Consider the following 14,387-nt stretch of genomic DNA (forward strand, 5'->3'; position numbering starts at 1 on the left):
CGTGACCGGGTAAGGGGCTCCAGAATGCGAGTTTTTTAAAGCAACAGTCCAGTTCCTTTTCCGCTGTCCAAGTCTGTAGAAAGAGGAGTGGACACGGGGAGAGGTGAGGGAGAAAGTAGTCTGTGGCAGCGTCCAGTGGTTGTGAGGGTACCTCGTCACAGGCTGTCAATAATATAACACTCACTGTGGAGAGTTTCCGTCCCAATGTCAGCGCTTGAACCTCATGATGCCGTGGGTCCACCGTTCAGCTGCGGTTCTACCTCGCTGCTCGGGCACAGCCGCTAAACATCCATCAACAAAGTTGCCCATCTGAGGATGCCCTCCCAGAAACATCACCTCTTCCAGCGAGGTCTACAGCAATCTCTGCACACCGCTTGAATCATATGTATCTTCGGCTTTACACGTTTCAAATAAGCATTCTTGATCACAAGCTTAACACTGAACAGCCAACAGCAACTTGTTTGAGCACCTGCATTTTATTGACAATAGTACCACCCAAGTGGGCCAATTCTCCTGCCTCAGTGGGCATATGCTAACAGCATTCTGGTATTTGCAGTACCATCAACATCCTAACAACCCAAAGTTGCTCAGTTCGTTAAATATGTAGTAATAACTCTCCTCCATGGGTTGATATCAGCTAAGGATGCAAAGTGGCTGTCAATAATATAACACTCACTATCGAGCATTTCTATCCCAACATCAGTGCCTGAAACTCATGATGCCGTGGGTCTGCTGTTCAGTGGCGGTTCGTCCTCGCGGCTCGGGCACAGCTGCTAAACATCAGGGCCGGGCTGGGAACCGAAACCGGCCCTTGTGAACTGCTCAACTGGCCTCCCTGGAAGGAATGGTGGGGGGGGGGGGAGTGGCTGAGCTGTTTTCTAGGGCCGATTTCAGTTGATTTTGTTACATGGGGCTGATATTGCCGAAATCTGGTAACACAAAAATGGCCCCCCAGGGGCCACAAACTGGCCCCCAGCCTAGCAGCCCACCGGGAAAACGCCCAGTGCCTGCTACGGCCAGTCCGTCCCTGCTAAACATCCATCAACAAAGTTGCCCGTCTGAGGACGCCCTCCCAGAAACTTCACCTCTTCCGGCCAGGTCTATAGCGATCTCTGCACACCGATTGAATCATATGTATCTTCGGCTTTATGCATTTCGAATAAGCATTCTTGATCACAAGCCTAACACTGAGCAGCCAACAGCAACTTATTTGAGCACCTGCATTTTATTGACAATAGTCCCGCCCAAGTGGTCCCATTCTCCCGTCTCAGTGGGCATATGCTAACGACATTCTGGTATTTGCGGTCCCATCAACATCATAACATCCCAAGTGGGTTTTAAAGTTGCTCATTTCATTTAATCTGTATTAATAACTATCCCCGTGGGTTAATATCAGCAAAGGATGCAAAGTGGCTGTCAATAATATAACACTCACTATCGAGCATTTCCATCCCAACATCAGCGCCTGAACCTCATGACGCTGTGGGTCCGCCGTTCAGCGGCAGTTCGTCCTCGCTGCTCGGGCACAGCTGCTAAACATCAGGGCCGGACTGGGAACCGAAACTGGCCCTTGCAAACTGCTCAGCCGGCCTCCCTGGAGGGAAAGGGGGGAGCAGCTGAGCTGTTTTCTAGGGCCGGTTTCGGTTGATTTTGTTACATGGGGCAGAAATTGCCGAAACCCGATAACAAAAATGGCCCCCCAGGGGCCAAAAACCGGCCCCCACCCTAGCGGCCCACCGGGAAAACACCCAGTGCCTGCTACGGCCAGTCTGTCCCTGCTAAACATCCATCAACAAAGTTGCCCATCTGAGGACGCCCTCCCAGAAACTTCACCTCTTCCGGCGAGGTCTACAGCGATCTCTGCACACCGCTTGAATCATATGTATCTTCGGCTTTATGCGTTTCGAATAAGCATCTTGATCACAAGCCTAACACTGAACAGCCAACAGCAACTTATTTGAGCACCTGCATTTTATTGACAATAATCCCGTCCAAGTGGTCCCATTCTCCCGCCTCAGTGGGCGTATGCTAACGGTATTCTAGTATTTGCGGTCCCATCAAAATCATAACATCCCAAGTGGGTTTTAAAGTTGCTCATTACATTTAATCTGTATTAATAACTATCCTCCGTGGGTTGATATCAGCTAAAGATGCAAAGTGGCTGTCAATAATATAACACTCACTATCGAGTGTTTCCGTCCCAACATCAGCGACTGAACCTCATGACGCTGTGGGTCCGCAGTAATTAAAAATACACCTGGTCTCCAGTTTTCTACATTTGTGGTCTCTATCTCCACCTCGTCTGCTAGGGGGTATAGCGTCAATGACAATGAGGCTGAGTTTGATGTTGTTGGATTGATGGAACTCCCTAAAATGTCGAGCCAATGGATATGTGTTATCCTGATTTGTGATTGCACGCAGATGTTGAAGTACCTGTTTATGAACTTGTAACTTCGTGCTGCCTATGTATTTCAGTAATTGCAAACACAACAGTGATGGACAGAATGTGGATCAATGTCACACATTCACCCCAGTCCAAAGATCTGGGCCCAAATCCATCGTTTTTCCACTCCACACCACCCTGGGTTAGACAATGGCGATATGCAAATCAGCGCTGACCCTGTGCCCCATGGGAACAGTCCAGTCCGAACTACAAAAGCCATGTCCTTCCCAGAACGGAAACAAGCATCCGAGGACCGGCCCGGTTTCGAGGTAACACCTCTCATCAGCCCGGCTAGCTTGATTCCAGTGGTGTGGAGTGCCTGGGACTCACGTCTGAGCATCCCCAGTACACTTAGAGCGGTAATTGCAAACACAACAGTGATGGACAGAATGTGGATCAATGTCACACATTCACCCCAGTCCAAAGATGTGGGCCCAAATCCATCGTTTTTCCACTCCACACCACCCTGGGTTAGACAATGGCGATATGCAAATCAGCGCTGACCCTGTGCCCCATGGGAACAGTCCAGTCCGAACTACAAAAGCCATGTCCTTCCCAGAACGGAAACAAGCATCCGAGGACCGGCCCGGTTTCGAGGTAACACCTCTCATCAGCCCGGCTAGCTTGATTCCAGTGGTGTGGAGTGCCTGGGACTCAGCTAGCCGGGCTGAAGAGAGGTGTTACCTCGAAACCGGGCCGGTCCTCGGATGCTTGTTTCCGTTCTGGGAAGGACATGGCTTTTGTAGTTCGGACTGGACTGTTCCCATGGGGCACAGGGTCAGCGCTGATTTGCATATCGCCATTGTCTAACCCAGGGTGGTGTGGAGTGGAAAAACGATGGATTTGGGCCCAGATCTTTGGACTGGGGTGAATGTGTGACATTGATCCACATTCTGTCCATCATTGTTGTGTTTGCAGTTACCGCTCTAAGTGTACTGGGGATGCTCAGACGTGAGTCCCAGGCACTCCACACCACTGGAATCAAGCTAGCCGGGCTGAAGAGAGGTGTTACCTCGAAACCGGGCCGGTCCTCGGATGCTTGTTTCCGTTCTGGGAAGGACATGGCTTTTGTAGTTCGGACTGGACTGTTCCCATGGGGCACAGGGTCAGCGCTGATTTGCATATCGCCATTGTCTAACCCAGGGTGGTGTGGAGTGGAAAAACGATGGATTTGGGCCCAGATCTTTGGACTGGGGTGAATGTGTGACATTGATCCACATTCTGTCCATCATTGTTGTGTTTGCAGTTACCGCTCTAAGTGTACTGGGGATGCTCAGACGTGAGTCCCAGGCACTCCACACCACTGGAATCAAGCTAGCCGGGCTGAAGAGAGGTGTTACCTCGAAACCGGGCCGGTCCTCGGATGCTTGTTTCCGTTCTGGGAAGGACATGGCTTTTGTAGTTCGGACTGGACTGTTCCCATGGGGCACAGGGTCAGCGCTGATTTGCATATCGCCATTGTCTAACCCAGGGTGGTGTGGAGTGGAAAAACGATGGATTTGGGCCCAGATCTTTGGACTGGGGTGAATGTGTGACATTGATCCACATTCTGTCCATCATTGTTGTGTTTGCAGCCTATGTATTTCAGGCCATGTGGGCACATGAACACGTAGACGGCAAATTCATGTTTACAAGTTAATAGTTTTGGGATTTTGTCATCCCTATTTCTAAACGGGGTGGATTATGTGTCTTTGTTAATGCCATGTATACATGCTTTGCATGTCTTGCACTTAAAAAATCCCTTGTGTGTTTGTAACCAGGTGGAGCTTTTAATGATCTCAGGATTGGTCTTGACTAAACTGTCTCTCATTGATGGGGCTTTAATGTACGCGATGGACACCCTCTGCAGGGTAGCAGGGGTCCAATCACGGGGTCACTCAAGACCAAAGGCCAACTGGATTGTACTATCTTATGAATAGATTTGTGCTGTCTGCTGAAGCCCATAATCATTCTGAATTATTTTATAGCGTGGCCGGTCCATGGTGTAATCTGTTTTTTGGAGACATTTTCGAGTTGATTATCTCTCAGGAGGTCTTCTATTGTCATGGTCATGGATTTAGATATGGCTCGATTGATGATATTGCGAGATGACCTCCTCTCCAAAAACCTCACTTCACTGTTCTCCTGAGCTCTTTTCAGATCAACCTCATTACTGCATATCTGTCTAAGGTGCAGTATCTCGCCATATGGTATGCTGTTGATCAGATGTTTAGGATGTGAACTGTCTGCTTGAAGGGTAGAGTTGCCTGCTGTCTCCTTCCTGTATAGGCGGGTCTCTGTCATATACTCAGTGAACCTTTTAAAGAGCGACAGTGTCTATATGTTGTTTTGGGGTAGTCTGGTATATCCTGCCCAGTCACAAAATCATATATAAGAATATGGCAGTTACGTGTCTGCACATGTTGCAATCTTTCAGTTTCTCGAGAAAGTGGTAATGAATCTAAAGGTATTGATTTGTTCATCACCTTGTTGCTGCTTATCAGTTAGGAGACAATGTCTAGGTATTTATTGACCGTGTCAACGTTTTTTTGAAGCAGCTGGTCTAAATAACCACGTTTTTTAAATCTTTCGATAGCATAATTTGCTGCTGATATGAAATCACTGTTTCTTGAACAGTTCCTTTTCAATCGCAACAGTCCTCCATATGGGATGCTGTCTTTTAGGGGTTTAGGGTGACTACTGCTGGCCTCAAGAATCGAGTTCCCTGCTGTTTCTTTTCTAAACAAGTCGGTGCAGATTTGCCCATCCTTGATAAACACCTTTAGATCCAAAAATGTGACCTCTGTGCAACTGATCTGTCCACTAAAGTGTAAGTTCACTGTATTTATGTTAAGCTCCTGAATATACAATTCTGCCTCAGATTTTGTGCTCTTCCAGAAAATTAAAGGGTCATCGATGTACCATTACCAACCAATGACCAATGCTACCTATTGGTTCATTCCATTGGCCCACGCCACCTGCTTCTCCCACCAGCCTACGAACAATTTTGCATAGCTGGGGGCGAAGCAGGTACCCATCGCCGTCCTTTGACCTGACTAAAATGCTGTTTCTGAAATGGAAAAATGTTATTGGTCAGGCAAAACCATAAAAAATGAATCAGCATTGCGCTCAGTAAATTTAAAGACCTTCATTTCAGGAAATATTTCACTGCACGGTTACCATCATTGTGCCTTATACAAGTGTACAAACTGGTTACATCCAGAACTATTGTGTACATATCTGGTTCCCAAGTGATGTTCGAAATTATCCGGATAAAATCAGTTGTATCACGGATGTCGGAGGCTAATGTTTTTACAAAATCATTCAAAAAGAAGTCCAGATGTTCTGACATTGCCTCTATCAGACTACCTGTAGATGAAATGATGGGACGACCCAGTGGATTTATGGAGTTTTTATGGATCTTAGGTAAATGACAGAATTCGGTGTCCCTGGGTGCGGACAGTTCAAGGATTTTAATTCGTTGATATCAATCATTCCTTTATTCATCCACTTTTCAATCATTTCATGATAGTCACAGATGCTGATGTTATATTCCTCCTTGATGATGTTACTATAGCAAGTGGTATCTGACATTTGTTTTAATGCCTCATTGCAGTAAAAGTCTTGTGTCATGAGCACAATGTTTTCCCCCTTTGTTTGAGGGTTTGCAGAATATATTGGGGTCTGTTCGTATATTTTTTCTAGGGCTTGTTTCTGTTCTACGTTCAAGTTGGCCTGTGATTCCTTGAATTTGACAGATATTTTTGTCCTCATTTGTACTAGATCCTTCTTTACTGCTTCTTCGAATACGTCAATGGTGTCAAACAGTGTGTTTGGTGCAAACACCGATCTTGGTCTAAAATGATATATATATAATAGCAGTAATACATATCATAATATGCTATAATGCACTGCATAGCCATCGCAGTAGCCCATCCCTGTCCTTTAGTAAAAAAGAACCAATGTAGAGTCACAGCCAATCAGGCTCTGGCACCCTCTAGAACACTCCACAGAGAGGCAAGTACCTCAGATTTTCTACAGCACATCGTTGTGACAGGGAGTCTCCCTGGGCTCTGCGGTTTGCTTTCATCTTTTGGATTTTGTGAGTACATAATGTCTGATTCTGGTAAAAAAGGATTATTCAGGCCTTATGGGTCATTTGGGAAAAAATGCTGCATTTTGAAGATTCCCACAAGGAATGTATTTATTGCGTGTACCCTTCTCATAAAGTTAGGGACTGTAAGATCTGCAGGACCTTTTCTTCCAAAATCTTAAAAGTCAGGGAAGGCAAATTACTAAAAAGGCTGACATCAAAGACCTCTGTGGTGTCTGATGACGAAGGCAGTGGTAGTTCCCAGGTGTCAGCCCATCGGGCAAAGAAAAGGGGCATATCTGAGGAATCCCCTGAGGGACACAAGAAATCTTCAAAAAAGACCCATCATGAGTCTCAGCATACTGCCTCTAAAAAGGGAAGCTACCATTCCCTTCTGAGGAGAAATCTGTGGGAACATCTGCTAAAATAATGGCCCCCAAAGACTGCCTTCAAACATCCTAAGATTCGGTCAGAGTCTGTCAAGATCTCCTCTTTGTCGAAAAAGGCATTGTCAATGACTAAACCACCTTCGGAGTTGGCACCTTAACATTCCTCGTCGGCGCTTGCATCATTGACGGAACAATCGACGAAGACTGTGCCATCGTAATATTAACCTCTTCACCGTCGACATCTCTTTTGTTGAAGACACTCCCTGTCTCAACGATGCCTCCATCGTCAACGTCGCCTTCGTCGACGACGAGCACTTCATCGACAACCACCACTACATTGACAATAGTTCTGCCGTCGACAGCTTCGACTATGACGACACAGTAGTTGACAACTGTTATGTCAAGATCGACAGTATCTGTCTCACCGTCTACGAACATCTCATCGACGCCGCAACAAAAAAGGCCTTCACCCCAATTTTGTCATCCAGGTTTTTACTAGGACCCTTCTTACATCTCTTTTTTGCCTGCAAGTAAATTTTTGTAGGAATCTGTGGATGATGGGTTGTTCAGTCCGGCCTGCAGCCCCTCTCAACCCCATAAAAAGTTTCAAGAGGAGGAGAATGAGGATGACTATTATAGCACACACTACTATCAACCTATGGAAAGACCACAGGTGTTGATGCCTCCTCAAGAGCCCATGATCCAAATGCATAAGGCAACAGTACAGGACTTAACATCTATGCTGCAGGATTAAACAATCGCTTCCCTACTGCAGAAGGTTCTGTTGAAAAACAAAGGTTTCATCTGTCTGCTTCAGACTCTTCAGCACCTTAGGTACCCATGACGGAGGCCCATGATGCTATTCCAGTGCCACAAGATCAGAGGCTGCAGGATAATGATGATGATATCGCTGAGGAAGGTAAAATTCCTAAGGTGCCTGCTACCATAGATGAGTGGGAGGACTACTTACTTCAACACCTTCCCTACCGGCTCCTCAAGCAGTTGATGCTTCTCCTGAGGATATTGGGGGCTTTCGTGTTATTATGGAGAGAGCGACAAATCGATTCCACCTACCCATGCCTGTTAAGCAGTCTGACTGTTTCTTATATGATTTTAAGGACCAAAAGAGAAAATCTGTTCACGCAATTGCCACCATTTACCATATCTGGGAAGAAGGTGTAAAAATCATGAAGAACCCCTATTCAGTGTCAGAAATCCTCTACAGAATTGACAAAAAACACAAGGCCCCTCACAATGCACCTATGTGCCTGGTTGGACAACATAAGCTGGATTCAGTAATATCCCAGGCTGCGCAGCTGAGATCTAGGAATCTTTCGAAGCCCATTACTGAGCCACCTGATAAGGATGGAAGGTGGTTGGATAATATTGGAAAGAGATTTATCATCATGGCAGGTGCCTCAGTGCGTGCAGCAAATTCCTTAGCCATTCTAGGTAGATACAACCGCTAGATGTGGTCTGATGTTGCACCGTACCTCAAGTTTTTGCCAGACGACAAAAAGCAAGAAGCAAAGAAGATTCTGCTTGAAGGGGAAAGGACAGCATCTGAAATTATAGACATCTCTATGGATTTGGCTTTGTTAGGTTTTCGGCAACTAACCGGAGCAGCAGTTCTCCATCGCCAAGGATGGCTCAAGTCTACCACCTTTCGTCCTGAGGTGCAAAGTAAGATCATAGACATGCCATTCGATGGGGAATCACTGTTTGGCAAACACATTGATGATGCCTTACAGGAAATTAAGAAGGACATGGACAAAGCTAAAGCTTTAGGAACGCTCCAGTATAGGAAGGCACTTTTTTGAGGGGCCCGTGGCAGAGGGTCATATTCCTTTCGAGGGAGCTTTCAGAAATACCAGCCGCAGTCTTACTGATATAGATATGGCTATCAACTCCAACAATCGTATAGAGCCCCTCCAAGTTTACGCTTACTGCAGACAGAAAAATAGAAGAAAGCAGCTTCTTCAGGCCAGAGACAATGCTAGAAAGCAGTGACACCTCCCCAGTGGCCTGCAACAATTTGGCCACACATCATTCCCAATGCCGCAAATATTTCTTTATGTTTCGACCAATGGAGAAAAATTACTTCGCACAAATGGGTCCTAGACATAGTAAAGTGTGGTCATACCCTGGAATTCATAAAAATCCCACCGCCTCATCTGCCTCTAAAGAAGCCTCCACCTAATCTTAAACTTCTTAGAAAAGAAGCCATGGTCATGGTCCAGAAAGGAGCTACAGAAAGAGTGCCTCACTCTCAGGTGGGGAAAGGTTTTCATTCCTGTTTCTTTCTGATAAGAAAGAAGTCGGGAGTGGAGGCCAATTCTAGACCTAAGAAAATTGAACAAATATCTGCAGAAAAAGTCCCTCCACATGGTCACTCTCCATGAGATACTGCAGCTTTTCAATCATGCAGATTTTATGACAACACTAGATTTGCAGGATGCATATCTCCACTTCCTTATGACCACATGATCATGATGGAAGCAGAGCTTCAGGGAGGACATACTCGCTAATTTTGGTACACCAACTGAGGGAATGTTGAGATACTCTCTCTCGTCAATGGCACAATAGTTTGTTCCTACATTAATGCTAGCATCATCCCTAATTTGGACTAAAGGCACAACACAGTTATATTTGGTTAGATGAAACTTGTGTAAACCTCAGTTGTTACCTCTTTCTGCTAATATTCATAAGAGACTTTGGATATAAGCACTTATATTAGTGCCACAGGCAATTGCAGTGGACTATGGCCACAGTATAATAGGCACGACTGACCCAAGTCTTATATACTACAGTGTATGCTTACCGTGTTTGGATCAAATTAGTACCCCCTTTTCGAAAGTTTGTGTGAAAATGCATGCAATTTGGGAAAGGTCCTGAAGAAGGAGGTTCACATCCTGTTTCAATCCACCAACACGTGTGTCGACCTCATCTATCTAGACCTCGCTGTATTTGGTCATCTAAGTTTGTTTTGAAGACTCTTGACATTTGTGTTTCCTCTTTACACCCAGATGTGTTATGTGTTTTTTCAATGACTGTGATACATTTGTGTTGAATGAATGAGTGTGGTTGATAATGGTATAGTGTTGTTCATTTCATAGGGGGTCAGTATCTTTATAAGTATTTTTGTACTATCTTTTAAAGCAATATAAGAATATTATATGGATAAAAAGGAAAAATGTGTTAAAAATGTTGTAAGATGTTTCTAAAGATGTTTTGATTATGGCAAAAGTTATCACAAGTAAAAGGTCAAAGACAAATATAAAAATAAACAATCAAATTTGTATCTTATGATTGTGTAGTTAAGTTTAAGTGACTTTGCAAATACCCATACCAGATACATTCTGTTTTGTAAAGTTAGATAGGTCAAAGGGGAGCATTTTTTGTTTGGTTGTTTTCATTGCTTATTCCCCTCTTTCTCCCTGACCTTATTTACTCCTTAGAGTGAGTTACCTTTCTCTGTAGCTGCATATTTCCACTTCCCTATTCATCCCAAACATCGAAAGTTTCTCCATTTTACTGTGGCAGGTGTTCATTTTCAGTTCAGAGTTCTCCCTTTTGATCTGCGGTCAGCACCAAGAGTATTTACCAAGTGTCCGGCTCCAGTTGTTGCTCATCTCAGGCTGCATGGCCTGCAGCTGTTTCCTTACTTAGACGACTAGTTAAAGCACTCTCTTTTCGACAAACCTCAAGAGCAACTTCAATTTGCCTCCAAATGTTTAGTTCTCTGGGTCTAACTCTCAATTTTCAGAAGTTAGTCCTGCATATCTCTCAAAAAATGTTTTTTCTCGGAGCAGTCTTAGACACTGTCCATGACAAGGCATTCTTATCCACAGAAAGGCAAACATATCTCATTTCTCTGGTTACAAAGTTAAGAGGAAGAACGTTCACTTCTGTGAGACTGATAAAATCTCTACTCTGCATGATGTCCTCTGCAATTCTAATTGTATCTTGCACTTGTCTCAGAATGAGACCAATACAGGATGAACTAGACAGTCAATGGCTTCAGGTGACCCGATCGTTCGCCGACCTGGTTCGAATAACTCCAGTCATGCAGTCAGCTCTTCTTTGGTGGCAGCTCTCCAGGAACCCCTCAATAGGGCTAACTTTCCTTTCTCTGACTTCAAATTTTGTCCTCACTACAGACGCTTCTCTAGAAGGATGAGGGGGGCTCACCTTCAAGACCTCCAGATAAGGAGCAAGTGGTCCAAAGCACTTAAAATTTTTGGGGGAGCTCCGAGCCATTTCTCTAGCCTTTCAGGCTTTCCTCCCAAGGATTGAGAGATCCTCAGTTCTGATAAGGTCAGACAATACCACATATATGCATTACATGAAGAAACTGGAGGCACACTCTCGCTCATCCTATTGAGGAAGCACAGGAAATATGGAAGTGGCTTCTCTCTCACCACATATCTATCAAAGTGGAACATCTCCCAGGCGAATACCTTGAGCAGGACTTCCAACTCTTGCCACAAATGGAAATTGGATCAGAAGGTCTCGAGTCCATCTTCCAGATGTGGGGCAAGCCCAACTTGGATCTCTTTGCTTCCTAGATGAATTGGAGATGTCAATTCTCTGCCAGTTGGAAGCCACAACAAAGGTCCACGGAGAAATGAGTTTCTGATGGGATGGACAGGGATCCTCACCTAAGCGTCCCCCCACTTTCCAATAATTCCTAGGTTCCTGATTGAATCGAAAAGAGAGCCATGTCAAATGATTCTCATTGCTCCACGTTGCTGCATCAGCACTGGTTCATGAAGCTTCTCCTGCTCCCAGAATGCAGACCTCATTGCCTTCCAGTATCGCCGACACTGTTAACATTGAGCAGGGGCCAGATTCTCCACCCATCTCCAGACGATCCTCTTTTTTCAAGTCGACTGGTAAAACAGTTTATGAAAGACTTTTTAGAATATATCCTCCTGTTAGAGCTCCTCCTTCAGAATGGAGACTTAATCTGGTTCTGGCGCAACTTCTGAAACATCCTTTTGAGCCGATTCACAGAGCTGAACTCATACATTTCCTGGAAAGTTGTTTTATTGTTGCCAGCGAAATTCAAGCCTTTACAATTAAAGAGCCTTACCTTCACTTTACTAATGAATACGTTCTCCTCAGAACTAATGCTGCATTTATTCCAAAGGTACCATCAACTTTCCATCTTTATGAGCCATTGATTCTACAAACTTTCTTTCCTAATCACAATTCCTCCAGCTGAAAAGGCAGTTCATACACTGGGTATAAAGAGATGCCTCAAATGTTATCTTTCACATACTAAGACCATCTGGAAATCTGATCAACTGTTTCTGTCCTTTCATGCGCAATAGCCAGGTACGGTAGTGACTAAGACAACAATTGCAAGGTGGATTGCAGAAGTCTGCTTTCTGTCTAACGTAAGGCTCATTCCACAAGAGTAGTGTCATCCTCAGCTGCACTGTTTTCTGGAGTGCCATTGGATAACATTTGCAGTGCTGCAACATGGAAGAAAGTGCATACATTTACACAGCACTACTGCTTAGATTTGGCTACAGAGAGGGTAGCAGCTGTAGGACAAGCAGTCTTAGGTAATCTTTTCCAATAAGGTAAGCCTCTGTTTTGGAGGTGATTCATTGTTAAATGCTAAAGTCATTGTATTTGCTTCACATGTAATTGCTGGTTTATGTTCTCTTTATGCATAAATACTTATTTTTCATATTGTATTATGTATGTAGTAGATATGTACATGTGTATCTAGTTATGAGGATATTGATTTTGTCATTCATATGATACCCACCATCCTTTAAAATTAAAATAGTTTAACTGCTAGCTATTTGGATTCAAGCTTGTGAATCTATGAAAGATCCAATACTAGATAAGAAAACGAGTTACTTACCTGTAACTTCAGTTATCCAGTGTTGGTATCTTGCAACCCATCCTCCTCCACAGAGAGGCTTCCCTTATTGCTGATATATCAGTCTGTTCACTTCTGCTAGAAAATCTGAGGGACTTGCCTCTATGTGGAGTGTTCTAGAGGGTCCTAGAGCCTGATTGGCTGTGTCTCAACTTTGGTTCTTTTTTTTTACAAAAGGACAGCGATGGGCTACTGCAATGACTATGCAGTGCATTATAGCATATTATGATATACATTATATATATATATTTTTTAACTATGAGACTCCCACCTCGCCGGCAGGGATGATTTAAGCATGTGAATCTATGAAAGATACCAAAACTCGATACCTGAAGTTACAGGAAAGAAACTCGTTTTCTTTCCCTACACTAAGGTCCTCATTAGGTGTGAACTGTCAATTCCGATGGTTCAGGAAGGTAAGTTACAATTGAGAATAAAGGCTGTGAGTGACATGAAAACAGTTGAGCCATGTTATTCCCTAAAAGCTTGTAATCCCTGAAATTACTGGGACTCCTTGTAAGGGTTATTCCAAAGGTGGGGAAATAATAGGAATTCATCCAGACCACTGGTAGTGGGAGAGTAAATATATAGGACTATCCACAAATCTGATTACCTTGCAATGATATGCCTCTCGTTCCAGCTTTTATGTGTAGTACAGATATGTTTTGCTACTTATTTTAAGCTACTGAATCTACTATCTAAAGAGAAAGACAAATAGTTTGGCATCCTCAAGAGAATCCGTAGTCATTGTTGATGAAGTAGCAATGCAGAGATGGTTGCTACTAGTTTATAAGACAGGTGTTTACTCTTTGTCTACCACTTTGATTACCTGAATATTCACAATATGTTTAAGACAATAGCTAAAGGCTACTGCACAAGATTTAAAAGGTCTGGGTACATGCAGATTGTGTATATCGAGATTATAAAGCATTCTGAATACTTACTACTGAATATTATACTGTTTGTAGATTTCAAATACAGATTTTAATAGTTTCAATGTTATGTACTCCAGGAGAAAATTCATTCATGTGTTAGGTTACTGTCTGAAAATCATGACAACATAAGCATATGGGGCCTCTGAGGTTTTCATTGGAATCCGTTTATTTACCCACGATGTTTAATTGCATAATTATTGATTTAATTCTTTAATTAGGCCACCACACATCTTGCGGCACCAGTTTACGCTTCGTATTTTCTGATCTTTTAGCCCATATCTTTGTTAGCAACTTCATATTCTTGAAAACTCTGTAATATGGAATGTTGAGGAAAATGTGTTATTACTAGCTTAGGACATTAGGAGCCTGTAGAAATAGAACGTTCCTAAAGAAGTAGCAAAATAGAAACCTAATTATCGTAACACAGATTTGTGCATGAAGCCAATAGGGACCTGTAAATGTGGCACAGCAGATATGATTGCAAAGAATTTGATGCATTGGACCTTTTAGCTGGTTGCTATGGTAATTAATGTAACATCTGAATATTACTTAGACACTAAGACATGAAAAAATATTCTGACATTTGATGAGAATTCAATTGAGAATTGAAACTGTATTTACACTACCCACATATATGACAAAAATCAAT

General features: G+C 43.6%; 1 protein-coding gene across 1 annotated transcript in view; it reads left to right on the forward strand.

The window, feature by feature from the left end:
- The window catches only part of CFAP58 (cilia and flagella associated protein 58), a 702,265-nt gene that overhangs the window by 617,754 nt on the left and 70,124 nt on the right, over nt 1-14,387 (forward strand). The window lies entirely within an intron of this gene.

This window comes from Lissotriton helveticus, chromosome 5_1 (genome assembly GCF_964261635.1).
Source record: "Lissotriton helveticus chromosome 5_1, aLisHel1.1, whole genome shotgun sequence".
In the NCBI taxonomy this organism is placed as follows: domain Eukaryota; kingdom Metazoa; phylum Chordata; class Amphibia; order Caudata; family Salamandridae; genus Lissotriton; species Lissotriton helveticus.